Raw genomic sequence first — 27623 nt, 5'->3', positions numbered from 1 at the left:
TTTTCCAAAAATATGAAAAAAAAAAATGGGTTTTGAGGGGTAAATACACATTTTTTGACCCTCCAAGTGTGTCCAAATAGAAAGTTGAAGTGTAGAGGACTAATTTTGAGTACTCATACCCCCCCTACAACTTCTCTAGACAACACTTATTACATATTACATCAAAATTTACATAGAAAACCTTGTCCAGAGGGGAATCTTTAACAATTAAGATTTGACACTTAAACTTAACCAAATTCCACAAAACTTTAGAGATGATCTAGTATGGTAATATACATTGACTCTAGACACTAGGACTTATTGGAAAAACGATAGTGGCAGCTATTAATCTTATTTTCCTTTACCTTGATATTTGCTTGTGAATCTTATTTATCTTCTTTATGTTCTTTAGTTAGATCTTTTCATCAAATAATATCAAGAGCAATAATAGCAACAATAGAGGACATAGATATTAGGCTCTCAACAAGGAAAAACCCCCTCCAAGGGGAAAACCCGGAAACTCTTCTCTTCTTAGAATCTGCTTCAAATGAGGTACAAGGATCCAAACCCTAGACCAAGTCCTTCTCATAGTACTAAGTTGGCACTTCCTCAAGTGCTTTCTTCGATCTGCACCAACCAGCGTCAAGCCTACAACTTCAACCTGTCAACTTCAATACTGCAACTCGTCCTGCAACTTCGACCGTGCAATTTCGACCTTCTCGCTTCCTTAGAATCCCTAATCCAACCTCCTCCTGATACCTTCCTAAAGCAAGACAGCTCTTCCCAAGGTCAACGAGGTCTAGACAGATTATTCTCTCTTCCAACTACAAGTTACTGCACATCGTCTTCCTGCAACTCAGATCTGCAACTTTGGCATCTTCCTGTAGCCCAGAAACCTTATAATTTTGCACGTGTAAGAGAGAAAAAGCCCAAAAACAAGATATTTTCGTCCTTCCTTGCCTCCCAGACCTTCGCTCTCCTTTTTCTGCTTCTTCCAACTACAGATAAAACTTCCTCTTGAGATATCGAACTTGTGGTGAGTGTGTCCAAATGAGGTCGAACTACTTCTTTATATAGCCTTCTCAAGGGGTTGAATTCCCTCCTTTAGGCCAACTTGATGTTCCCAGGGTTGACTTGTACTTTGGAGCTTCCAAGACTTTCTAGACTAAAAAATAATTCTCCTTAAAAATACGTTTTTGCCTAGAAGGGTCTTACAAACATGATGTTGACCCCTTTGACACATGACAATAAATCATGAGACCTAACAAACCCTAGAAGCACGAAGAACATGCCTTTACCTAGAAGACCGTCAATAATGTACATGAAACCCATGCTTTTAATAATAATAACTTTTCTTTTTTTTTCTTGTTTGTTACATAGGATACATATTGAAATGAGTATAGTAATTATGAACACCGAAACTAATTACATTTTCAGCACTCCCTCTTAACTATGGAGGTATTCATAATTGCACAACCAGTACAATGTCATATCTTAAACTGAAGAGTTCTCACAAGAAGAGTCGGATTTATAAGCCATAATGTAAGCATCATCATCATAACCAACATTGTCTTTGAGGCCTAACTAGACAACCTCTTTTTTTAATCAAGAACATTATGTTGGGAGGCCTTATGTGTCATATCACACTACCTCTACAAGGTACATACCCCATGCAGATGTCTACAAGGTATGTCCTTTTTAGGACTATTCTTATCTTGGATCTCCAATCCTGAGTACTCAAAGAATATCAGTCCTCTTCGACCACTCTTCTCTTAGATACCTTTCATATCCTCAAAGAGTATCGATACCTTTCCTTTCTTGGATGTTTTATCCTCAAGGAAACCACAGATGCTTATCCAATCCTCTGTGATTCTCTCTTCCTCACTTGAAGAGAAGAATGCACATGTGATGTCCATCATCACTCCCTCTCAACCAGAGAGATTATCCCTATTCTCCATTAATCTTGAGAATAGAAACTTGCTCCTATACAAGGAGACTCCTTTACTCCTTTTCAAAATTAGAGGAGATCTAGACTTTCTTTATATTTGGGAAGTCATCATCACAAGCCTTACACCTTGTCTTCATAAGAATATCAGCTACCAGTTCATCATAGTTGCCTGGCTCCTTTGCATCATCGAGCTTTCTTTCTTTCAAGGTAGTGTTGACCACACTTTGTCAACAATCCAAGAAGCAGAGTACTAGGAGGTGGAAAAAACTTTTCAGAGATCAAAGTCATCAGTCAGCGTTAATATTATCATTGTAAATTGAATTTCTGCAAAGTTTATTGTAAATGATGCTAGTATGACCATCAAGTCATGTAACAACACCTAGGTATACCTATCATTTTTGTCAAAAGATTTCATCCTAGAAAGTTTTTTAACCTCCCGGAATTATGTGTGTTTGTAAACATGGATAATGGGCAGAGTTTTTCTTCTAGTTATAACCCCAAAGCTAGGGTGGAATTCCTTGGCAATGTCTTAGGTGAGTTCTAGTGTTTATCAAGTCTATGTAAGTGTGCTTAGGATTTTAGTGCATGGTTACTCATAGTTAGACACCACGGCTAAATTATTTTATTATAAACACACTTGGTTTCATACAAGATCGTATTGTGTCACAGAATTGGGTAATGTTTTGAGGGTCTATATTTTAATGTTGATTTCCCCTTCTAAGGATTGATATTCTAATAATTTGATGTACAAAAAATTTTAGTGCATGGTTACTCATAGTTAGACACCATGATTAAAATATATGAGGATGGAAAAATAATTAATCCCTCTAGAGTCAATTAAGCAATTTTTCTGCCAAAATTAAATAAAGATCCTAAGCCAGAAATTAATTAATTTAAAGTCAAAAAAATTATTTGAGAATAATTAAATTCTCTCCAAGGAAAATAATCAAAAATTCGTGGGTCAAAAAGAATTAATTTTTGGGGGTCCTCCACCTAGGGAAAAATGGATTTTTCAAGAGCATTTGACCCCTTGGACCTTAGTGGTTAAGTCAAAATCAAGTTTTTGAAAAAATTAGTCCAAAACATTAATTTTTGGATTAATAAAAAATGGTTTTTAAGATAAATTGGATTTTTTCCTCAAAATTAAAAAATCGACGTTGGAGATTAAAAAAAGATCATGCTATTTTCAACAAATGAGATTATTTTGACGAGAATCAAGCCAACTAGTTGTTATTTCCACTTGGAGGGGTTTATTTTTCTCTCATTTTCTATATAAGGAAGCTACTAAGCTCCTCTGGTCATCTTTGAGTCTAGATAGTCTTGAAAACCATTTGTAACTAACCGAAGCTCTACTGGATATTTTTTGCATTTAATAAAAAGTCTTTGGGGTTCAATTCAAGGTATCTCTCATTTGCTAATTTATGGTATGTGCTGGATGTTTATTTGATATGCTCTGGGTTATAATATTGTTGCCTATTCTTCAATTGCTTCACAACAGAACATCTATTGGTACAAGTATATTGCCTTAGGTGTTGGGTGAGAGTAAGTACTCTAGATCTAGCAAAGTTTGGCAGGTATCTCCAGGCTTACAGGTCTATTGTATGAATCAAACCCCTCTTGTTTAATAATCTATCATTGGAAGTGCATTATTACAGGTTGCTCCAGCCCTTGGCCTCCAAGTTCATAGACAATGAGGGATCACACCCGTGTTTGGCTCTAGGTCTTAATCTAATGAATTTTTCTATGCAAGAGGGTTTTGTCATCTCACAAAAAATTTAATAATTCTATTTTTCTAAAAATTATTTCATGTTTATTATTGGGATTTAAATATTTAATCTGATAATAAGAGCAATTATTTAAAATTTTGTAAATATTCTCAATATCTGTAAATAAATCTAACCCTTGTTTACTTTTTAAGTTTTATAAATAATTATTGGGGTTTTGCGTTTTTATTTCAATTTTTGTCTATAGTAGGCTCTTGGGTTTTCTTCTTTCATTTGTGCAGGAGATAGCTCAAGGGATTGAAGCATCAATTATTTTATGGGCTATTCATTCAAGAGCAGAAGGTTGGTCTAGGCCCTAAAGGGTAAGATTTAGCCTTCCAGCTTCCAGCAAAAAAGGGAAATTTTCCAGCCCTTAGGAGGGTTTCATCATTTTTGAGGCATTTTCTTCTTGATTGCAGGGGTCCAAGTACATTTTTAGCCTCCTAGAGGCTAGTTGTAGCCATTTAGGGCATTTTCTCCCTAGGTCACAAGCCCTATGGGCCTTCTTCACCTAGCCACAACCCATTTTTGGGCTATTTCCCGAAGCAGCAACCTTTTTGGTCCTTGGCCACAGGCCTTAGGGCCTTTCCCACCTAGCCGCAGCCCAAGTTGGGTTTGTGTCAACCCCTTGGAAGGCCTAGTCCTCCTTGCCACAAGCCTAGTCCTTCTTGCCACAGGCCTAGACGGCCTTGCCCAAGGCAATCGCAGCCATTGTGGGCCTTTTTTGGGTGGCTGTGTGAAAATTCGAAAAACTTAAATCCTATTGCAGTAACTGGAATTTATTTTTCTAATTGTTAATTATTTTAACAATTTATCTGCTACGACACATATCAAATAAATCACACTGCGACCTTCACAAATAAAATACTGTGAAAATAATAGCACTGGCAACTGAGAAAATACTAGCGCGCACATAATTAAAATGACACCATTATTTTTGGACAAAAATCCCCGTAAAAAACCATTGCAGGAAAACCATTGCACAGCAGATGAGGGTTTTATTTTATTATGCAGCGGTGAAATCTAAGTACAATCTATGGATGCCCAACTGGCAATCCAAACTATTCAAGGGAAATTACCCTTCTGCCACACGCAACCCTAGCACAAATTCTCTTCAAATACTCGTCCTTCCGGACCCTCTGCATCAGCCTATGCCCTGCTCTGTGTAGACCCTATGACGTCAAGCCTCTGAACTGCCTCTGATGAAGTCATTCTTCCTGTCTCTACTGAGGAAATCACTCCTCCGGCAATCTGAACTCTCTGCCCGGCCTCTGGAGCTGAAAACGAATTTCTCTCCAGCAAAATCGAATTACTTCTAAAGCAACTACGCAATCCTCTGCGCTACCTCACTAGGAATAATTCGGCCTCCTTGCTGCTACCTCTCCAGATCTGGAAAACCTCCTCTGGATCACTGTCTCTACCCCTCACTGACCCTGCTTTGATTTTTGGCTCTCCAACAACTATTGTTGCTCTCTCGAAATCGATCTTGTTAATCAAGGTTGTCATTGATGTCAATATGGTACTATTGGGATGGCAAATATTCTTGTGATATCATAACCTCATGCATATTATGATGATGTCCTTGCTCATGATGACAAGTCCCTCTTGTTTGATAAGGATGCCATTAATGAAGATGTCAAGCTATTAATGATGCCATTATGATGTGAAGAAGTCTTGTCCTAGATGCCTATTGTTCATAATGTCCTAGATGTCCTTGAACTAACCATGAAGACACTATAACCTCTTGTATCCTTGCTCTTGATGAAGAAGCCCTAGAAATCATGATGATGTCCTTACTCTTGATGAAGAAGTCTTTCTTATTGATGCTCATAGTGACTCTTGATGAAGAAGCTCTCCTTGTGATGATCTAGCCCTTGCTCTAACAAATTGATGAATGTTGTATATGGTTAATGACATATATGGTTAATGACAAAGAAGAAGCCCTTGCTGTCCTAATCACCTTTTGCACTAAAAATTCAAGCGCAGTCACAAAGAAAAATATTTTTTGACACCTTGGAGGCATCTTTCCACAATGAGACCTATACCATCTTATAGAGTATATTTTTCCCTTTCTAATGAGCCCTTATTTGTCCCGAAACTCCTAGTAGTTTGTGAGATATCGAATTTTCAAGTTAAAAAAATATATATTTCTGATATTGAGCCAACTTACACTTGAACATTCATGTCGGCCTACCTCCAGAAAGACATGTCCATTCATCCTAACGTCAAAATCATATAAAAAGGAGGTTCAGACTATTCATTTAACCAAGAAATTTTGGTGAACAATCACAGTACTTGGTGAAGATTACTTCAGAAATACAGAACAGCAAGACAAAAAGGCCGAGGAGGGCATAGTCATTTCTGTTTGGGTTATTGGGTTATCATTCTAGCTAAATGTACAGTCACCTATAGATGTGAAAGACCTCACACAGACCTAACTCGGATTTTTTTGAAGGTTGAACAGTGATCAGATAGCAATTCGATACTTGACTGTGTGAAGAGAAGTAAACACCTTCGGATCTGTGGAGAATTGCAGCTAAGACTTATTAATTACAGTCTCGGACATGTTGTGGCAAGCACAGATTACAGTGCCTCAGACTTAAAGAAGGCGTGTAGACTGTCTCCAGCAGCTTGGATAAGGGTTACAAGACCTCAAAACAATTCCTTACTCCTCGAACCTGTGTGAACTCGTTTATTGACAAGTGGAGAGCTCGGATCTGTGATAGAAACATTAAAGTTCAAACCTGTGCTCAAGACTTCAGGACCTGTGGCTTAAGTACTAGGACCTGTGACATCTGTTGTGCTTAGACTTGTGGAAACTTTGGATCGGATTTGTGCTTTTCTTATGGGTAGACTCCTACCAGCTCGGACATGTGAGTTGTGGCACTTAATAATTCAAACATGTGGCACTTGGTTGGGAATTTGGCATCTCTTGTGAGCACTCTATTAGGCATCCTTTGGAGAAGCCTTGTGACAATGTTTTGGGACTTTTGAAGATAGTGTTTTATGTCCATTAAAGGAAGATTATTAAGATAGCTTGTGAACCTCTGGAGCAGAGTTACAGTAGAGAGAAGTCTTGGTGAAGTATTGAATAAACCTTATAATAACCATTGTAACAGAATTGCAGCATTGTTTGATGAGGTCCATGGAGTAGCTCTAATGAAGTATCTTGAAGGTTTATTGAAAATATTTTATTGAGGGATCCTTGAAGTCTTGTTGAAACAACTTCTTAAGAGCATTAACGACTTAAGAATCTTGGAGCATCTATACTATTGTTGGAGGTCTCTTGAAATCTAGTGTGTAGATTTTGGGAAGACTTGTTGATAGATGGAAACTCGAGAAAACTATTGAAGACATTTCTTGGGACAACCGATTGAAGACATCTTGAGGAATCACCATGCATTAATTGAAGTCTTGGAGACACCCTTGGAGATCATGATGCATTGAAACTATCATGAGGTGATCTTGGAGATCTTGTTTGGGTATCATGAAAAGTAGTGGTGACACCTTCATGATAAGACAAGGTTATCATTGATGAAGTGACGTGGAGACTAGGTGAAGGCATTGCTGAAAATTGACATGGCTCGGTGAAGAATTCATTGGGAGTCATGAAGTACAACTAAATATATCTGACGAAGTAAAGCAAGGGTTGGAGCCCAAGAGGTTGGAGCCTAGAAAAAGACAAGGTTGGTGCCTTGGAGGATAGGGTTGAAGCCCTAGAGGATAGGAGTCCTAAAGAAACCAGGTCGAAGCTTGAACCAAATATAGGGTTGTAGCCCTTAAGGTTGGTGCCTCAAAATTGACAAGGTTGGAGCCTTGCAAGTCCAAGTCAATGCTTGGAAAATACAGGTTGGAGCCTGGGAGATTGAAGATCAGTGTCTTCATCTAGGGTTGGCGCCCTACATATATTGTACTTGATTTATTAAAGAAATTAATAAAATCATTTATTCTTATTGTTCATTTTGCTTTCTAAATATAAGTGATCTAATTGGTAGAAGTAACAATTGAAAAGGAATACTGATTCACCCCCCCGCTCTCAGTATTTCCAACAAATCTGCCAAGGAAATCGAACTACAGGAGTGACTTCTCCAAGTACCCATCGACTTCCTCTTATAATCCACTGTTGGAGCAGCAACGACCGAGATTAAAACTTAATTAATGGTTGGGATCATCATGGAGTCGATCCTGTGAGTTTATAGATGATTCTCACCTTGTCTCAATTAATACTTATTAATTAACCATATTCATAAGTTTAGACTTAGGAAATATTTAAAAAACAGCTAATAATCTCATTGAGACACTTCTAGGTGGAATTTCCAGAAAAGATTTTTGGGTCTTAGAGAACTCATAGCTAGAGAAATTCCATGGTTAGAACACATCTGATGCTACAGAAACTAACACTCCCTCTTAGCGAGGACTATGTTTTCTCCAACTAGTGCACAATACCTCATGCTGCAATCTATTGCATCCCGCTGCTACAACACCTTGTTTTTGTATCACCTTTGTCATGCTGTTGATGTCTGACCATACTACCCACCAACAACTGTGCAACTTTGATGTTGCATCTGTGTTGCTGCTGACACTACCATACTGCTACCAACACTGCATTTGCATTGTTGCCAACACTGCATTTGCACTGCAACTTCCTCTCATTTGTTGCTACTACAATTGCAACTGAAAAACATCCAAATTACTGAATCAACTGTGTTCAGTATGATGCATCTGTCTCCCGAGTCCTCACTGCTACTAGCCTCTGCCTTGTCACTGAAGTATCTGTGTTGATGCAAACTCTGCACTGTGCCACTTTGCAATGCGCTCCTCGATATTTGACTGCTACTAGTTTGCAACAATTTCTCTGGTTCTCACTGCATCAACTTCCATTGATCTATCGTGCTACTGAATATTGTGGGCCCCCGTAGCAAGGTAATGATCCATGAGGTGGACTCCTCAAGGATCCTGCCCAATCTCTGTAGTTATTTGGGGCTACAACTCCAAGTCACCCCACCTCACTCCTGGAGGTATGGCTACCAACATCGCTAAGTCTTTCGCCAACCTGCAGGACAACTTGTCGATCTCAGCTGACGCTGCCTGTTGGTCCTGCTCGTCCTGCTTCTCCGACTTGTCCTCCTTCTTGAGAGGACACTGCGTGTTGTAGTGACCGAGCTTACCACATTTGAAGCACTTGACCTTTGACAGGTCCTTCTTCTTTCTCTACTCCCCCTACCCCTCACTGGGACCCTTAGATGCGAGGGCTACTGCCATTAGGAATCTTCTACCATTAGGAACCAAACCAATTGGATGCAAGTGGGTCTACAAGAACAAGTATAAAGCTGATGGCTCACTTGACAAGCACAAAGCTAGGCTTGTGGCAAAAGGCTTTGCACAGAAGGAAGGGGTCGATTATGAGGAGACTTTTGCCCCCACAGCAAAATGGGCTACCATCCGAACACTCTTTGCACTAGCAGCTCAGAACAATTGGAAAGTCCATCAAATGGATGTAAAAACTGCTTTCTTGAATGGAGATCTAAAAGAGAATGTTTTTATGTCCCAGCCTGAAGGATTTGTTGTGAAAGGACATGAACATAAAGTATGCAAACTTGTGAAGTCCTTGTATGGCCTCAAACAAGCACCGCGAGCCTGGTATGAAAAACTAACTGAGCATCTTCTGAAACTCAATTTCAAACATTTTGATCTTGATGATGCAACTTTATTTGTCAAGAAAGTTGGCAAAACAGTTGTATATCTTGTGGTATATGTAGATGATCTTTTGATGACAGGGAACAATGAAAGCTACATTGCACCCATAAAGAAGGAATTGGGGAAAAGTTTTGAAATGACTGATTTGGGCTATGTTCATTACTATCTTGGCACTGAAGTAACCCAACATCCAAAGTCCATATTTCTTTCTCAAAAGAAATACATTGGAGATCTGTTGAATAGGTTTGGCATGACAGAGTGCAATCCTCTTACTACTCCAATGGAACAAAACTTAAAGCTCACATCTATTGAAAGAAAAGAATTTGAGGATGCAACAAAGTATAGACAGCTTGTAGGAAGTCTCAACTACCTAACTACTACCAGACCAGACATTTCGTTTGCTGTTGGAATCCTTTCCAGGTTTATGCAAAAGCCTTGTGAGGGGCATTGGTCTGCTGCAAAAAGAGTTCTAAGGTACTTGAAGGGAACTCAAGACTTTGGAATCAAGTATACACAGGTGGACGACTTCAGTTTGATTGGATACTCTGATTCAGACTTCGATGGAGACAAAGAAACTGGGGTATCAACTTCAGAATATGCTATGAGTCTTGGATCAGGAGCTGTCTCCTGGAGATCACGCAAACAATCAGTTCCAGCAGATTCCACAACAGAAGCAGAATACGTGGCAGCAACTGAAGCAACAAAAGAAATTGTGTGGCTCAGGAAAATTCTTGAAGATTTGCAGGTAAAACAAGTACAATCAACTCCACTCATGATTGACAATACCTCTGCAATAAATTTGGCCAAGAACCCAAAGTTCCATGATCGAACGAAGCACATCAATACTAAATATCATCTGATTCGACATCATGTTGAGGCCAAAACAATCCAGCTCCGTCATTGTTCCACAAATGAGCAAATTGCAAATATCTTCACCAAAGCGCTTGGAAGAGAAAAGCTTGAACGATTCAGAATGATGCTTGGACTCACCAACATCCCTTCAGATTAAGGGGGGGAATGTTGACACCTAATCCTTGTGATTGGGTGAATTTATGTAAATAGATAAATAGGAAATATGAACAATCATCGGGAGATGAACTGAACAGTGTCTCCCTCATGTATATAATGAAGACCTACCTGATGGAATAGAACAGTCGAATCATTTTTGCCTTATGGAGTTACTGCCTGGCCTGACAGCTACATTCTCCTCCTCCTTCACCACCTTCTGTCTGTTGCTACTGATGCCACTGATGGAGCTCTGTTGAGCTCTCCAACAGAGCTCCTCTCAATTCCTCCTGTTGCAAATGGGCCCACATTTTGTCCCATCTTAATAGCGTGTCTCTACCCAATATACTTTGGATGAAGACTTGCCAAGCCTCTAAGACATTGTTGAGTGTTAATCATACTAGCTCTAAAGGACTACCTGAATCCTGGTGAGGAAGGGATCTATGCCTTCCCCCTTCTGCATCATGATGCATCTTGACTTCTCCTTTAAGAACATCTTCTGCTACTCGGAAGTACACTGGTACAACGTGGAGAGAGCATCTCACATTTCTTTGGTCGTTCCCTTGGCCACTATATGTGAGACTATATGGTCTTGGACTCCATCCAAGATCAACTGCTCTTCCCACACCATCTCCTTCCTATATTCCTTGAGTTGATCTGCATCCTGAGGAACTGCCACTACATTATCAATGTAGGCTTTCAAGCCATATTCATCTAAAAGGAAGGACATCCTAGCCTTCCAAATGAAATAGTTGTATGATCCATCCAACCTATCCTGATCTCTAAGCCCTGCAGTGGCCATCTCAAGAACTGTCAAAATACCCTTTCCTTCTGCTTCGCTACTTCTTTGCTACTCGCACTCCCGTCTGGAGTGGGAAGATCTGCTCAAAACCACTGCCACCTGCAAGGAAAAAAAAAATCGAACTTCTGAGACTCAAAGTTCCCTGAGATAAATTTTCCCTCTGTTGTGTGTGTTTTTCTCTTCCACCCGACGTTGGTTCTGCTGCTACACAAACCCTCTGCATCCAACCAAAAAATTACTCAGCGAAAATCTGAGTTGCAACTGCTCCCTCTAACTGCTGGAATCACTCTCCTGGGCAAATTGAATTTTCTACACTCCTGCAACTAAAAATCAAACTGCTAGCCCAGCAATTTGGCCTGTCTACCTGAGCACTGCGTTGCCTCAAGAATTTTGGCCTGCTGCTCCCTCTGAGCAGCGAAATTATTTTCTCCGCTTCTGAGCTTCCCAATTGATCAATAACGCTCTGATACCTTGTGAAAATTCTAAAACCGGAATCTTATGGTAGCAACTGGAATTTATTTTTCTAATTGTTATTTATTTTAACAATTTATCTGCTACAGCAAATATCAAATAAATCACACTGCAACCTATTAGAATAATGCTATTATAGTATTTAATGCTCATCTGTGATTGTAATTAGCAGTTTCTTGTTAGAAACTTGTTGTTTCTATATTCTTAGTAGAAACTTGTTGTTTCTACTTTCTTAGTAGAAACTTGTTGTTTCTGTAAATACAATTGTATGATTTATTGAGCTTCACTGCTCATTGTAAATTAATTCAATCAATTCATTCCTTAAAATCCATATGTGTGTTTTCGCACTGTTTTATGGTATCAGAGCTCGGGTATTTTTTTCGAAATAATTTTTCACTGTTTGGAAAATTTCGTGCTTCATTTCGAAATGGATCTCTAGGAGTCTGAAAATATTTTTTTTTGCTGATGCGAAGACGAACTTAGAGCGAGTCTTCATTTTAACTGTCGTTGGCGCCTGTTGATTCGAGGACGGGCTCTGCTTGGGGTTTCATCGTTACCCTATTCGTTCCTTTGTCGTATCCGGCCTCGAGTCGCAGTTTGAAGAAGTGCTTCTGCAGTGCTCTACGGCTGTGGAGGGTAATGTATGCGCAGTCGTGCTACTAAAGTCTCTGAACGGGAAGCAATATTGACGCAAAGCACTGTGAGAAGCCTCCTCAAATCGTTAATGTGAAAACTAGTCCCTACTGGATTTATCAGCCAAGCTTCTCTCTCCGCGTGGCATCACAATTTCTGAGCCGGGGTCGTCGCATAATATTCTAAGGGACGTGTTCTGCTGAGCCGAGTTCATTACAGTCAAGGGAGCAAAGGGAATCTAGCGCACACCTGTGGCACGTTTATTTCAACGCCATCAACTCCTGCAAGCTTTAACGTCAAAATCGTCTTCCGTGCCCGTGGATTGGGTTTCCTGTCATTCGGGAAACAAGGTGCCATGCGAGCCCCCGCGTAAGTGCGTAACAGGTTTTAACGGCCAGTGTTTGTGAAATCCGCGTTTATCTTTCGCGTGGAAGGATTTTTTTGTTATCGTGGATTCAAGGGTTAGATTGCACGTTGTTGTTCTGTGTTCCTAAAGTGGCTCAATTTGTTGTTGTATTTAAAATTAAAGTTGTTCCTGGCCAGTGATTATTTACGTAAATCGTGCTTCTCAGTGTTCAATCCTGCGTGGAAGAATCAGCATTTGGCATTCCTTCCTGCCTAAGCCTCTCAGAACGATTTCTGGTTCTATTTCATATTTACACCAACATCTGTCAGATTTTGTCTGGATCAGCGGGCATCTGCATTGAAATCCGTGTCAGACTCCTTTATTTGCTTTATGTGTCTTAGGAAACGTGCAGATGGCCTCGCTAACCAATCTGATGTTGGAAGGCAATCAACGCTTTAATGGCACCAATTATAACATCTGGAAACAGAGAATGTTGACCATTTTTGAATATAGGCGTCTTGACCAGCTCGTTTTGGGCAAAGAGCTCCGTCTTGGTACAGCTTATGCCGATCAAGATAAGTTTGATGATCGAAATCGAGAGGTCGTTATACTTCTCAAACTATCTGTGACTGATGATCAGTTACCATAGATTCCTTCCAGCAAGACAGCTGCCGAACTCTGGCATCCGACAAGAGCAGAGCTTTCTTTCTAAAGAATCAGTTGTTCTCCATCATGATGGACGAACGTATGTCTTTACAGGAACATCTTAACAAGATTAAAGACATTCGGGACCATGGAGGAAGAAGATATGGTAGTCATCACTCTAAAAAGTCTACCAAAACCTTACGAGCACTTCATAGAAACACTCAACATTACCTCCACTAATGTTGATCTGAAGTTTCCGGAATTATGCACCAAACTCCTGCAGCAAGATCGTTGGAAACAGCGGTTTGGTAGTGGTCCTTCATCAGCCTCCTCAGAAAATGCTTTTGCTGCCAAATATCAGTCCTCTCAGTCCTTTCAGCAGAAAGTTTCTTCTCAGCCTTTTGATCCTGCTAAGAAGAAAATGTGCAGTGTAATTACTGTCACAAGTTCGGCCACATGAAGAAAGATTGCCGACAGAGGATTTTGCTTTTGAACAGAAGAAGCAGGGAGGGTCTCATCAGAACGCGAATGTTGCAGAACATTCCAAGCAGAAAGAATCTGTCTTTTACGCCTTTATGGCTAAGAGGTCCTCAGATCATGCCCCGTCTTCTGCATGGTACATTGACTCTGGTGCATCACGTCATTTTTCTCACAAACGTGACTGGTTTATTGACTTCTCACCTTTCAGTGATTTCGTGGTATTCGGCGGAGGTGAAGAGTACACAGTGGTTGGCAGAGGTACAGCTCAGATCCAGTCTAGTGGGCGCACATTCATCTTCCTGAATGTATACTATGTTCCTAGTATGGAAATTAATCTACTATCTGTCAGCCAGATTATGAAGAACTCTCCTCAGCTTGATGTAGTGTTCAGTGCGCACAAGTGCTCCATTATTGACGGGAAGACTCGTCTTACGGTTGCTGTTGGCCTAGAGGATCATGGTCTATACAAGCTTCTTGACACTGGTTATTCTCCAGAAGTAGCTCTAGCAGCTCGTGTTTCTCCCATCAGCACTCTGTGGCATCAGCGATATGGGCATCTAAACATTCAGTATCTCTCTCAGCTCTCTCGGGAGGGACTTGTGTCAGGGTTACCTAATATTCAGCCTCAGCAGTTGGGAGTGTGCGGCGCCTGTTAAGCTATCAAGCAACATCGGTCTTCATTCAAGTATGGAGAATCTTGGCGCGCATCTAAGGTACTCCAGTTAATTCATGCTGATATTTGTGGTCCTATGAATACATCTTCAGTTACTGGTTGCAAATATTTTTTGCTTATTGTAGATGATTTCAGTAGAAAGATGTGGGTGTACTTTCTAAAACATAGATCTGATGTAATTAGTATCTTTTAGAAGTTTAAGTCCTTAGTTGAAAAAGAATCTGGCTATAATATCATAACTCTTAGGACAGATAACGGGGGGAAATTTTGTTCTTCTACTTTCTCCAACTTCTATGATACCCATGGCATCAAACACCAGTTAACTACACCCTACACTCCTCAGCAGAACAGTGTTATTGAACGTCGCAACCATACGGTTGTTGAAATGGCTCGTTCCATGTTAAAACACAGGAGTATTCCGAACAAATTTTGGGCTAAAACTATTGGTGATCTCCGGGATAATGAGCTCCTTGAAGGTAGAACTTCTAGAAATAAGAGCAAACAACAGTCTACAGTAAATTTTGCTCTTATGGCTAACCTACAAAGTATTTTTGAGTCTCAAACCTATTCAGAGGCTAAGGGTACACCTGAGTGGGAACAGGCTATGGAGGCTGAATTCCAGAGTCTTCAGAAGAATCACACTTGGACCCTTTCTGATCTTCTTGTGGGGAAAAAGCCCATTAGCTGCAAATGGGTGTATAAAGTGAAATACAAAGTTGACAGAACCCTAGACAAGTATAAGGCTCACCTTGTTGCTCAAGGGTTCTCACAGAAGGAAGGCATAAACTATGAGGAGACCTTTGCTCCTACAGCCAAGATGAGTACCATACGGCTTGTCCTTGCCTTAGCAGCTCAGTTCAATTGGAAAGTCCATCAGATGGATGTAAAGAGTGCTTTTTTGAATGGTGACTTATAGGAAGATGTCTACATGACGCAGCCTCCAGGATTCAAGGTTGTCGGTCAAGCACAGAAAGTTTGTACATTAGTCAAAGCACTCTATGGTCTGAAACAAGCCCCTCAGGCTTGGTACATGAAAATTGACCAGTACCTAACAGATCATGGCTTTCAGCGGAGTCCATTTGATGCAAACCTGTATATCAAACATACTGGTGATGATATCCTGTTTGTGGTTGTCTATGTGGATGATCTTATCATTACTGGCAATTCAGCACATTTGATCCATGGGATCAAACAGGATTTGTGCAGCACTTTTGATATGATAGATTTGGGACTTCTTCATTACTGGTTAGGGGCGGAAGTCTGGCAGACTGAGAACAACATCTTTCTCTCTCAGTCCAAGTATGCCAGAAATCTTGTGGACAAGTTCAGAATGCAGGATTGCAAACCTGCCACAACTCCTATGGAACCAGGGCTCAAACTTTTAGCTCAGTCATCCTCGCCAGAGTCTTCAGAAGAATCACACTTGGACCCTTTCTGATCTTCTTGTGGGGAAAAAGCCCATTAGTTGCAAATGGGTGTATAAAGTGAAATACAAAGTTGGCAGAACCCTAGACAAGTATAAGGCTCGCCTTGTTGCTCAAGGGTTCTCACAGAAGGAAGGCATAAACTATGAGGAGACCTTTGCTCCTACAGCCAAGATGAGTACCATACGGCTTGTCCTTGCCTTAGCAGCTCAGTTCAATTGGAAAGTCCATCAGATGGATGTAAAGAGTGCTTTTTTGAATGGTGATTTATAGGAAGATGTCTACATGACGCAGCCTCCAGGATTCAAGGTTGTCGGTCAAGCACAGAAAGTTTGTACATTAGTCAAAGCACTCTATGGTCTGAAACAAGCCCCTCAGGCTTGGTACATGAAAATTGACCAGTACCTAACAGATCATGGCTTTCAGCGGAGTCCATTTGATGCAAACCTGTATATCAAACATACTGGTGATGATATCCTGTTTGTGGTTGTCTATGTGGATGATCTTATCATTACTGGCAATTCAGCACATTTGATCCATGGGATCAAACAGGATTTGTGCAGCACTTTTGATATGATAGATTTGGGACTTCTTCATTACTGGTTAGGGGCGGAAGTCTGGCAGACTGAGAACAACATCTTTCTCTCTCAGTCCAAGTATGCCAGAAATCTTGTGGACAAGTTCAGAATGCAGGATTGCAAACCTGCCACAACTCCTATGGAACCAGGGCTCAAACTTTTAGCTCAGTCATCCTCGCCACTTGTGGATGAAACTTTATTCAAGCAATTAGTGGGCAGCCTCATCTACCTTACTGCCACTCAACCTGATATTAGTTTTGCAGTGAGCTACATTTCACGCTTCATGTCAGCGCCTAAGGCTGATCATTGGATAGCAGCAAAGCGTGTGCTGCGTTATTTAAGAGGCACTCCTGATTATGGACTTCTGTACACTCGGAGTTCAGGTCCTACACTCAGTGGTTACACAGATTCAGACTAGGCTGGTTCGGTTGATGACCGTAAATCTACAGCTGGGTATGTGTTTACTCTGGGATCCGGTGCTGTCACATGGACTAGTAAGAAGCAGCAGGCAGTGGCTCTCTCCTCGACAGAAGCAGAGTATCGGAGAGCAATTAAGGCATCTTGTGAGGCAGTTTGGCTTCGACGTATGCTTGCGGATATGCATGTTTCCCAGGCAGGTCCTACTCCCTTGTTCTGTGATAAGCAGGGAGTGCTCAAACTCGCCAAGAATCCAGTCCTCCATGAACGAACAAAGCATGTGGAAACCCATTGTCACTACATTCGACAGCTTGTTGAAGACGGATCCATTCAGTTGCTTTATGTTCCCACAACAGAACAGCCAGCAAACATCTTCACCAAGCCTCTTGGTCCTGATAAGTTTGTAAAATTCAGAGGGTCTATAGGTGTTGTAAATAGATTGAGCATTAAGGGAGGGTATTAGAATAATGCTATTTTAGTGTTTAATGCTCATCTGTGATTGTAATTAGCAGTTTCTTGTTAGAAACTTGTTGTTTCTATATTCTTAGTAGAAACTTGTTGTTTCTACTTTCTTAGTAGAAACTTATTGTTTCTGTAAATACGGTTGTATTATTTATTGAGCTTCACTGCTCATTGTAAATTAATTCAATCAATTCATTCCTTAAAATCCATATGCGTATTTTCGCACTTTTTTACAACCTTCACATATAAAATATTGCGGAAATAATAGCGTTGGAAACTGAGAAAATACTAGCACACACAATAAAAATGACACCGTTATTTTTGGACAAAAGTCCCCAGAAAAACCCAATGCGAGAAAATCGGTGCCGCAGATGAGGGTTTTACTTTATTATGCAAGAGCGAAGTCTGAGTACAATTTATGGATGCCCAACTCACAATCCAAACAACAAGAAAAACTGGGTAAAATTATTCAAGAGAAATTAATGTTCTTCCTCAAGCAACCCCGGCACGAATTCTCTTCAGAAACTCGTCCTTCTAGACCCTCTGCATCAGCCTCTGCGCTATTCTGTGCAAACCCTATGACATCAAGCCTTTGAACTTCCTCGGAAGAAGTCGTTCTTCCTGTCTTTGTTGAGGAAATCGCTCCTCCGACACTCTCGACTCTCTGCCTTGCCTCTGGAACCAAAAATGAATTTCTCTCCAGCAAAATTGAATTGCTTCTAAAGCAACTACGAAGTCCTCTACATTGCTTCAGTAGGAATAACTCGGCCTCCTTACTGCTACCTCCCCGGATCTGGCAAACTTCCTCTAAATCAGTGTCTCTGCCCCTCACTGACCCTGCGTCAATTTTTGGCTCTCCGACAACTAATGTTGCTCTCTTGAAATCGATCTGCCAAGGAAATCGAACTACAGAAGTGACTTCTCCAAGTGCCCATCGACTTCCTCTTATAATCCACTATTGGAGCACCAACTACCAAGATTAAAACTTAATCAATGGCTAGGATCATCTTGGAGTCGATCCGTGTGAATTTCTAGATGATTCTCACCTTATCTCAATTAATATTGATTAATTAACCATATTCCCCAACTTTAGACTTAGGAAATATTTTAAAAACGGCTAATAATCTAATTAAGACACTTCTAGGTGGAATTTCTAAAAACAATTTATGGGTCTTGGCCTCTCCACCAAATTTCATGGCTAGAACACATTCGATGCTACAGAAACTAACAGGTCGTAGGCCTTAGAGATCTTACAGCCCTAGGCCACAAGCCTTATAGAGCTTACAGCCCTAGTTCGTAGGCCTAGGAGGCCATTTTCCCATAGCAGCTAGCCCTATTGGGCCATTTCCTTCCATCATTGGTCATTTTGGCATAGTTGTGTGGTTTTGGCATTGATTTTGACTAAAGTTTTGTGGTTGCGGGCTTAGGGCATTATTGGAAATTATATGGGACTGATATCTGGTGTTTTGAATCATAATTTTTGAGTTTGTTGGGCTAAAAGTTGGTTTTGCAGATTAACTAGCCTCTTGGGCAAGGGCTTCAAGGGCCAAAGTTGCCAAACAAGCCATCAACCAGCTATAGAAGCCCTAGTTCAGTCACAAGAGGACTAATCCATTTGATTCAAGGCTAATACTTGTGTTGTAGGTGTTTAGAAGAGCTCTACTGCACTTTGGAAGGTCAATTAGCCAACTAGCAAGGCCTTAGGGCCAAGGGTTTGCTCTCTGTCCCTGATTTTCTCATTTTTGTTTAATGATCAGATCTAATATTTCATAATAACAGCAGTAAAATCTCTGAATACACACCCTTAATAAGCCCTAAAAATCATTAACATAAGTCTACATTCACTCCATAATTAATCTCAATTGATAAGAAAGGCTTATTTCATGATTTTGATGGTTTTCTAGCTACTTTTCGGCAGTTGATGTAAATATTTCTGAGTCTGATCTGAATACTTCTGAATCTGATATGAATGTTGCAGCAGTGAAATTTAAGAGTTTTGGTGCTAAATTTTGGCTCTAAACAATCCTAATACACTTAAGTCATAATAAGTTTGGTTTGGCAAAGCAACATAAGTGGTTGAACTAATCATTGTTGTCTTGCTAGTCACATCTTGCATTTGTTACATTGCATAGTGCATTTCACTTCTATAAGTCAATGTTAGTAATCTCATCTCAAGAAGATTAACTTGTCATTGACATTTTATTGATATCACTTTGTTGTATCTTGCTCTTTGAAGTAGCCTATTGCTTCTAATTGATAAGTGGCATAAGGAATTGGTGGCTAATCGGATAAGAGCATTATCTTGTTTCATGGTTTAAGGACATTGTGATTTAAAGTTAATCTTGTGATATTATATCTTCTTTGAGTAATATTGTGATCTTAATTGGATAATCCTACTGCTCATTTTGTTGAAGGATTCATTAATTTGGTGCTCCTTGCTTCTCATTGGTTATCTATTTTGAGCATTTGCTACATTGGGATTGCTAATCTCCAAATAAATATTGAAGTGGCTTATATTCGAGCATTTTGTGATCTTGTTCCATTAGCACATTGTCTTAGTTGAGATTGTTTATATAATTGCTCTCTTTAAGTACTTATTTGTGCTCTTGAATTGAACATCATAAGCATATAATTTAACTTGATAGTACTTAAGAGGATCATCTAATAATCTCATTTAAAAATAAACATCGGTGCATGCTCAAGATATTACAGATCAGCAACTAAATGAAACAAGAACAACCACACCACATGACACCATTATTTTTGGACCAATGTCCCCAGAAAAAACCCAATGCGGGAAAACCGATGCAGCTATATGAGGGTTTTCTTATTAAGCAATATCAAAGTACAATCTGGGTATCGAAACTGGCCTACCCAACAGAGAATTTCCTTAGCAGATATACCTCACAGTTTGAGAGAAATCTCCTGGCTGAAACCCCGGAAAATCCTTCCGGCAGCTCCTCAGCACAAAACTGCTCCTGCAACCCCAGCATCTACCCAATCTGGATTGCGTCAGCCCCTCTTTGTCTCACGCTGGCCGTACGTCTGCCCCAGGAGGCCCTGCGTCAACTTTGCAGCTGCGATGTCCCCTCTAGTGCTCTGCGCAACACTTGGCTGCCTCTACGTGGCCCTACGTGAGCCCTTGCTGGCTCTGCGTCACCCTCCTTGGCTACTGCATTACTCTCCCGGCACAATCTTTGCCTTCTTCGTTTCTCTGTACTCAATGCCCCTCAGCTGCTCTCCCGATCACGGATTCTATCTCTCTTAGCAAACCCTGCTCTAGAGAATAAAATGACTGATCATCTGGTGTGCTCTCCAAGTGACCCTCAAGCCTCCTCTTATATTTTTCTTGTTGACATCTCAACAGCTAAGATTAAGTCCCTAATTAACGGCTCAGATTAGATCTGGCTTGATCCATGTCTTTTGGACCATTCTAACACAGATTCATATTAATACACATTAATATTTTATTTTCCCAAGTTTAGACTTAGGGACTCCATTAAAAATATTAATTATTTTAGTATCTCCTGATCTATTTAGAATCTGCCCAAACCCTTTCTGGGTATTGGAGATCTCATGTGCCCCAACCTCCACCAAATTTCGTGGCTAGAGCACATCCAATGCTACCCCAAGTCAACGCTCTCTCTTAGCGAGGACTGTGCTCTAGCAATACTCCTCACTGAGTATTACTCTGATCATCCAGCATCGGTACTTGTGCTGATGCTAGGCCTTCCTGCCCAACATCCTCTGCACTATTGCCCATGGTTCTACCACTGCACTACTGCATTTGTACGCCAGTTCCCTCTTCATCCGTGCTACTGCTAGTCCTTTCTCCCAGCACTGCATCCGCACTGCACCTCCTCTCATCAAGCTGCATCGTGCTGCCCACTGATGCACTACAACTCAGTTAGTGAGAAGTAAGTAACCGATCTCCCAACTGACCTATCGGTTGGGATAGAAACACCCTCTGACGCTGACAAGTGCTCCCTCTCTAACCTTTGTGCTGCTGCAACAACTCCTTGCATCTCGCACCGTTGCACACCTCTTTGTGCCTTCCTGCACTGGTGCAACAGTCCTGTGCCTCTCACACTACTACAGCCTGCTAGCTCTGCACTGTCTCGGAACCCCTGCACTGTATCTCTCTCTGCCGCTCCAGACGCAGTCATCTCTACCCAACTCAACTAATCCTGCCACTCCTCTTTGGGGCTCTCGTAGCAAGGTCTAATCCAAGAGGTTGGGTACCTCAAGGATCCTACCCCTCATCGCCTGTAGTCCGCCTAACTACAGCTCGATGTCTCCCCACTTTCACTCAAGTGGCGCATGTGCACTCATGGCACAACCATCATCTGTCAAAACTTCCTTCTCTGCCCATGCTGACGCTACCTTAGTCTCGGAAGACTCTCCCTTACTCTTCTTCCTTGGGCATTGGGTCGCATAATGACCCATCTCCCCACAGTGGAAGCACTTGAGCTTGGAGAGATCTTTCTTCTTTCGCTTCTCCTGCTTTCCCTCAGATGCGAGGGCCACATCCTCTTCCTTCTCCTTGACCTTGATCCCTTTGCTGCTGCTATCTGTCTTCGACTGTCGTTTGATCTCTTCCTGGCGAAGCGTTGCCCACATCTCGTCCCAAGGTAGGAGAGTCCCTCTGCCCAGGATACTCTGGACAAACACCTCCCAATCTTTTGAGACAGCATTCAGGGTTGTCCTCACCATAAGCTCCTGATCCGATGTTGCTCCTATAGCAGTAAACTGATCTCGGATCTCATTCAGTCCTCTGAGGAAGGTGTCAATCGTTTGACCCTTCTTCATCTGATACGACCTCATTTGGTTCTCGAGCAACATTCTTCTCTGCACAGAAGTACCAGGTTCTTGAGAGCCTCCCACATCTCAACTGTCGTTTCCTTCTCGGCTATATGTGGTACCACATGACCATTGACCCCATCAAGGATAATACACTTGGCCCTCGCCATCGCCTCTTCGTGCTTGTCATTATCATTGGGGTCGACTGGGATAGCTATAACCCTCAAGGCGAAGTTCTTGACACGATCCCTGTCAAGCACTGATAAGACTCTGGCCTTCCAGACTGCAAAGTTTGATGCTCCATCCAATCTATCCTAGTCTCTTACCTTGTGTAGTGCCATTACGCTCCCCTACTTCCCTCCTAGGAGTTCTCTGTTCGACTCCTCTGAGTCTCTACTTCCCGTCTAGAAGTTCTCTTCTGGACTCCCTCTGAGTCCTGATTTCCCTCCTGGAAATCCTTCTGCCGCTTGTCGAGATGCCCCTTACTCTGATCGTCTTGTGCAACTGCACTGTTGATCCGAGTTCCTCGACTAGAAACCCTCGGTAACAACTCCTCTGGCCCTGCTCTGTCAAGTACTATTTTGACTACAGTACCTCACCAACTCCACTCTGCAATATTCCTGTAGCCTTCTAGACCCCAACAACTGCCTCTCTGTGAACTGTGTCAGCGCCTCTCTGCCCCACGCTGGCTCTACGTCACCCCAAATGGGTCTTTGTCAACCCTGGGATGCCCTGCGTCAGCCCTCTGGCCCTCTGCATCAACAACACTGGCCTCTCTAAGGCTTTGTGCAGTTCCCGGCTTCTTCTGTGTGGCTCTGGCTGGCTCTGCGTCACACTTCTTGGCCTCTACGCTGCTAGGAACAGCTTCTGTCAACTCAGGACAGCGGTTTTCTGCTGCTATTGCTCCGCTCGACTAATGTCTCTTAGTCCTCCTGTGACCTGCAATCACGCTCTGATACCATGTTGAAGTTTCTAAATTTACTTAGTTTAGAAACCCTTCATGCACTTTTTCTGATTTATTCCTACCTACTTGTTATTTTTCTTTAACAAGTTATTTACAAAGTAAATACTGAAAATAAACACCAGTGCATGCTCAACACATTATAGATCAGCAACTAAAAGAAACAAGAACAACCACACCACATGACACCATTATTTTTGGACCAATGTCCTCGGAAAAACCCAATGCGAGAAAATTGGTGCAGCTATCTGAAGGTTTTCTTATTAAGCAATATCAGAGTACAATCTGGGTGCCGAAACTAGCCTACCCAACAGAGAATTTCCTTAGCAGATATACCTCACAGTTTGAGAGAAATCTCCTGGCTGAAACCCCGGAAAATCCTTTCGGCAGCTCCTCAGCACAAAACTGCTCCTACAACCCTAGCGTCTGCCCAATCTGGACTGCATCAACCCCTCTCTGTCTCATGCTGGACTTGTGTCAGCCCCAGGAGGCCCTGCGTCAGCTCTAGGAGCCTCTGCGTCAACCCCAGGAGGACCTGCGTCAGCTCTGGGAGCCTTTGTGTCAGCTGCACTGGCCCCTCTAGTGCTCTGCGCAGCACTTGGCTGCCTCTACGTGGCCCTGCGTGAGCCCTTTGTTGGCTCTGCGTCACCCTCCTTGGCTGCTGCACTGCTCTCCCGGCGCAATCTTTGCCTTCTCTGTTTCTTTGTACTCAATGCCCCTCAGCTGCTCTCCCGATCACTAATTCTATCTCTCTTAGCAAACCCCGCTCTAGAGAATAGAATGACTGATCATTTGGTGTGCTCTCCAAGTGACCCTCAAGCCTCCTCTTATACTTTTCTTGTTGACATCTCAACAGCTGAGATTAAGTCCCTAATCAACAGCTAAGATTAGATCTGGCTTGATCCATGTCTTTTGGACCATTCCAACACAGATTCATATTAATACACATTAATATTTTATTTTCCCTGAGTTTAGACTTAGGGACTCCATTAAAAATATTAATTATTTTAATATCTCCTGATCTGTTTAGAATCTTCCCAAACCCTTTCTGGGTATCGGAGATCTCATGTGCCCCAACCTCTCCACCAAATTTCATGGCTAGAGCACATCTGGTGCTACCCCAAATCAACATCTTCCCCTGGGGCTTCTCTTCACAGCCTACATTTGAGAGTAACTTCAAAATAGTCGAGATAGAAGACTCACTTAAATAGGCATTTAATCTAAAGTCTACCAAGATCTTGCATATCACATAGATCTAGGTGTCGCATCTCATATAGGATAGTTTTCATCCTAGCAGCAACTGTTCCTCCTGTAACTTGGAAATTCATCTATATTGTACAAGTGAATTGACTCCATACGGCACTGGTCTCTCAATAATCTAATTAAATCGTGCTAATAATTAAACTTGTCAATCATCATTAACCAATTTGCTAGGCTATCAAGTTGTGTCTCGCGAACTTATTGGCCCCCGACAAGTCTTTCATCCTCAAATTTCATAGGGACTACCCCCCATAGCCTGCCTTAGGTAGATAGCTAAAACAGAGAGGGCGAGGATCAGAGTTACAGCCCCCACCCTAAGTCGTTGTCGCATTTACCTGTACAATTTGGGCAACAACAAGTATCATGGAGCCACCTTCTCTCTTTAATTCTTGTGACATGTTTCAAGTCACCTTTGTTGCTTATCACTTTAATCTTTAACATGAAGGCATTGCACAGAGCCTTTCTAAACTTCAAGCTTGATCATGGCTTCTTCTTGAAAGTGATCTTTCTTTGACCTTCAGGTTATCTTCTCGCACAGCTACCTTTCATTCCCAAGATAAACATATCTTGAGTTCATAGTTGCCAGATTCCAGATATCGAGCTTCCCTCAATATCCTTTATCCATATAGTTGAACTTACCTCAACTGTCATCATATATTCCTGCAACATCTTCCAGGTAGCAAAATAATATGTTAACCAGGTAACCAATAATAATGAAAATCAGACTTACCTCATCATGATGACCTTCTTGTTCCATCAACATCCTTATCAACCATCTCCACTTGAAAATTCCTTCATGCATCAAAGTGCCCAAGGATCGAACTTGATTACCAAGTTACAACTTTTCTTCTCGAGACTATACTGGATGTTAATCATTATTTTACATGTTTTAGAGAAAGTCTTAATCTTTATACATCCTTAAGTAAGTCAAATCATATCATATCCATATACCTAAGCATATTTTATTACCAACTTTCTTTCAGAAGATTCTATACACATGAATCTTATCCAATGTTTTATATCCAGCATGCGTTCCTATTCTTTCATCCAATCATCTAGCTATTCATATATCTCACAAAGGGCCTCCATCCTAACCCATTGCATTCATTCATCACTTTATGAGTATTGCTTCCACATTACACGGAATGTCTACTAACCTTTGCCATAGTGCTTCTTTCAAGAACCTTTCATACTTGTGGTTCTTCCAGGATCATGATGATCCATCTAAGCAAGATGACTTCCTCTAACATAATGTTAGATAATGCTTGGATGATCAATATGCAAAATGGTTTGGCTATCTATCTATCTAGATGATCTCTACAAAGCAACTTAATCGTGTAAATTCTATGCATGCTACTATCATATGCTTCCTTTTATGATGTTATGCAAAACACACTCTTTTCAAAGAAATGCTTAGTCTTCTCAAAGAACCTAACAGTCAATGAACCTTCTTTAGTAGTAAAGATCCTTCACTTCTTCCTTCTTTGCATTCTTCTTGGGTTCTCCCATTGCTTCGGCTACATGAGCTTCACTCCTTTCCTTTCTCTTATTGTTCTGTTGTTTGGACAGTCCCTCTTAGAGTGTCCAAATTCATTACATCCAAAACATTGCACTTTGGACATGTCTTTCTTCTTGAACTTGCCAAACTTTCCCTTCTTCAACTTCTTGACTTGGGCTAGAAAGGCTTGAGATTGCTCATCTAATCCAATATCATCCTTGACCTTAGTCCTTGATTCTTCCAATATGCACCACGCCCACAACTCATCAAAGGGAGTTGAATCCTTCCTAGAGTAGAAGCTTGTTGCAAAGTTGATCCACTCTGGTGGCAATGCATTTAGTACATAAATGGTTACTTCATAATAAGTGATTGGTTCCCCAAGTCCTTGCAGGGGGTCTCTTGGTTGAGAGACTCTCATGGGGAAGGATGCCACATCCTCATCCTTTGATTTCTTCATTCTTCACAACTTGTTCCTCAACGACATATTTTGACCTGTTGTACTTACCAAATATAAATTCACTAGCTTATCATACATAGCCTTGGAAGTCTTCAAGTTTGCAACGAATGGAACAAGAGAATCCTTAATTGATTCAACTATGATCCTTTATACGCTTACTTCCCCTTTCTTGTACTTCGCTAGTTCTTGTGTCTTATCTTTCTCAAGTTCAGAAACTTCCCCAGGAACATATTCCATTACTTCTTGTTCCATGAGTATCAAGTTAATTTTTTTCTTCTATGCTACATAGTTTGATGCCCTAATGAGTTTGTTGCTCTCTTTGCAGATAGAACCCATATGACTTGAAGATCTAGGCATGATGTAATAATATGTTACTTACTTGATGATGTGTCCAATCTTCTTGATGCCTTCAAGATCTTTGAAGAGTCTTAATGATGTCATTGAAATATGCTTGCTTCAGCAACCGCTTCCAAGATTCTTGATGCTTCCTTAAAGGATGCCTTCCAAATGAACCTGCTTCCAGAGAGAGATCAATATTCTTCTTGAAGGATTTTTGCGAGCTTGATGTAGACTTGATCTTCTTTAGTAGAAACCCTTCTAGGTCTTCTACCAATGAGTCTTCAATCCTTCTTGAATTATTCTTCTTCAGTCTTTCCAAGAGAGTTTCCTTTTCCCTTCCCCTTGACAAGTGATTCCTTCTTGTGTCCTTCCAGTTGTCTTCCTTGTCCACCTTAGCTCTGATACCATGTTGGAAAATCGATAGTGGCAGCTATTAATCTTATTTTCCTTTACCTTGATATTTGCTTGTGAATCGTATTTATCTTCTTTATGTTTTTTAGTTGATCTTTTCATCAAGCAATATCAAGAGCAATAAAAGCAACAATAGAGGAGACATATATTAGGCTCTCGGCCAGGGTCAAACCCCTCCATGGGGAAAACCCAAAATCTCTTCTCTTCTTAAAATCTGCTTCAAATGAGATACAAGTACCCAAACCCTAGACCACGTCCCTCTCCTAGTGCCAAGTTGGCCCTTCCTCGAGTCTATATATTGATGTTAGATACATTCATTTGGATCATCACTTGACTTGGGATCTCTTTAATCATAGAGAACTTCGCATTTTTTCCTTGGGAGCATATTTTTTGGAGATGGATGAATTTTGATGTATGGATTTGGGCTATTTTTCCTGTCTTGGAGCTTTGTCTTGCAAATGAAATGTTGGTTGGATATATTCTATAACGTTGTAAGTAAATTTTGGCGTTGTTATTCTTGTTGTTGCATACTGCTAAAATTAGGACTAATTGCTGCATAATTGAAATGTGGAAT

At 41.1% G+C, this 27623-nt stretch overlaps 1 protein-coding gene across 5 annotated transcripts in view; it reads right to left on the bottom strand.

Annotated features, from left to right (window-relative positions):
* LOC149164329 (transcription factor TGA2.2-like) overlaps window positions 1–27623 on the bottom strand; it is a 171793-nt gene that overhangs the window by 115816 nt on the left and 28354 nt on the right. The window lies entirely within an intron of this gene.

Source organism: Pinus tabuliformis, chromosome 5_1, assembly GCF_031772625.1.
Source record: "Pinus tabuliformis cultivar Carrire ecotype Pingquan chromosome 5_1, CPIR1, whole genome shotgun sequence".
Classification (NCBI taxonomy): Eukaryota; Viridiplantae; Streptophyta; class Pinopsida; order Pinales; family Pinaceae; genus Pinus; species Pinus tabuliformis.
Note: the sequence above shows the minus strand (reverse complement) of the source record. Positions and strands in the feature narration are given on the sequence as shown.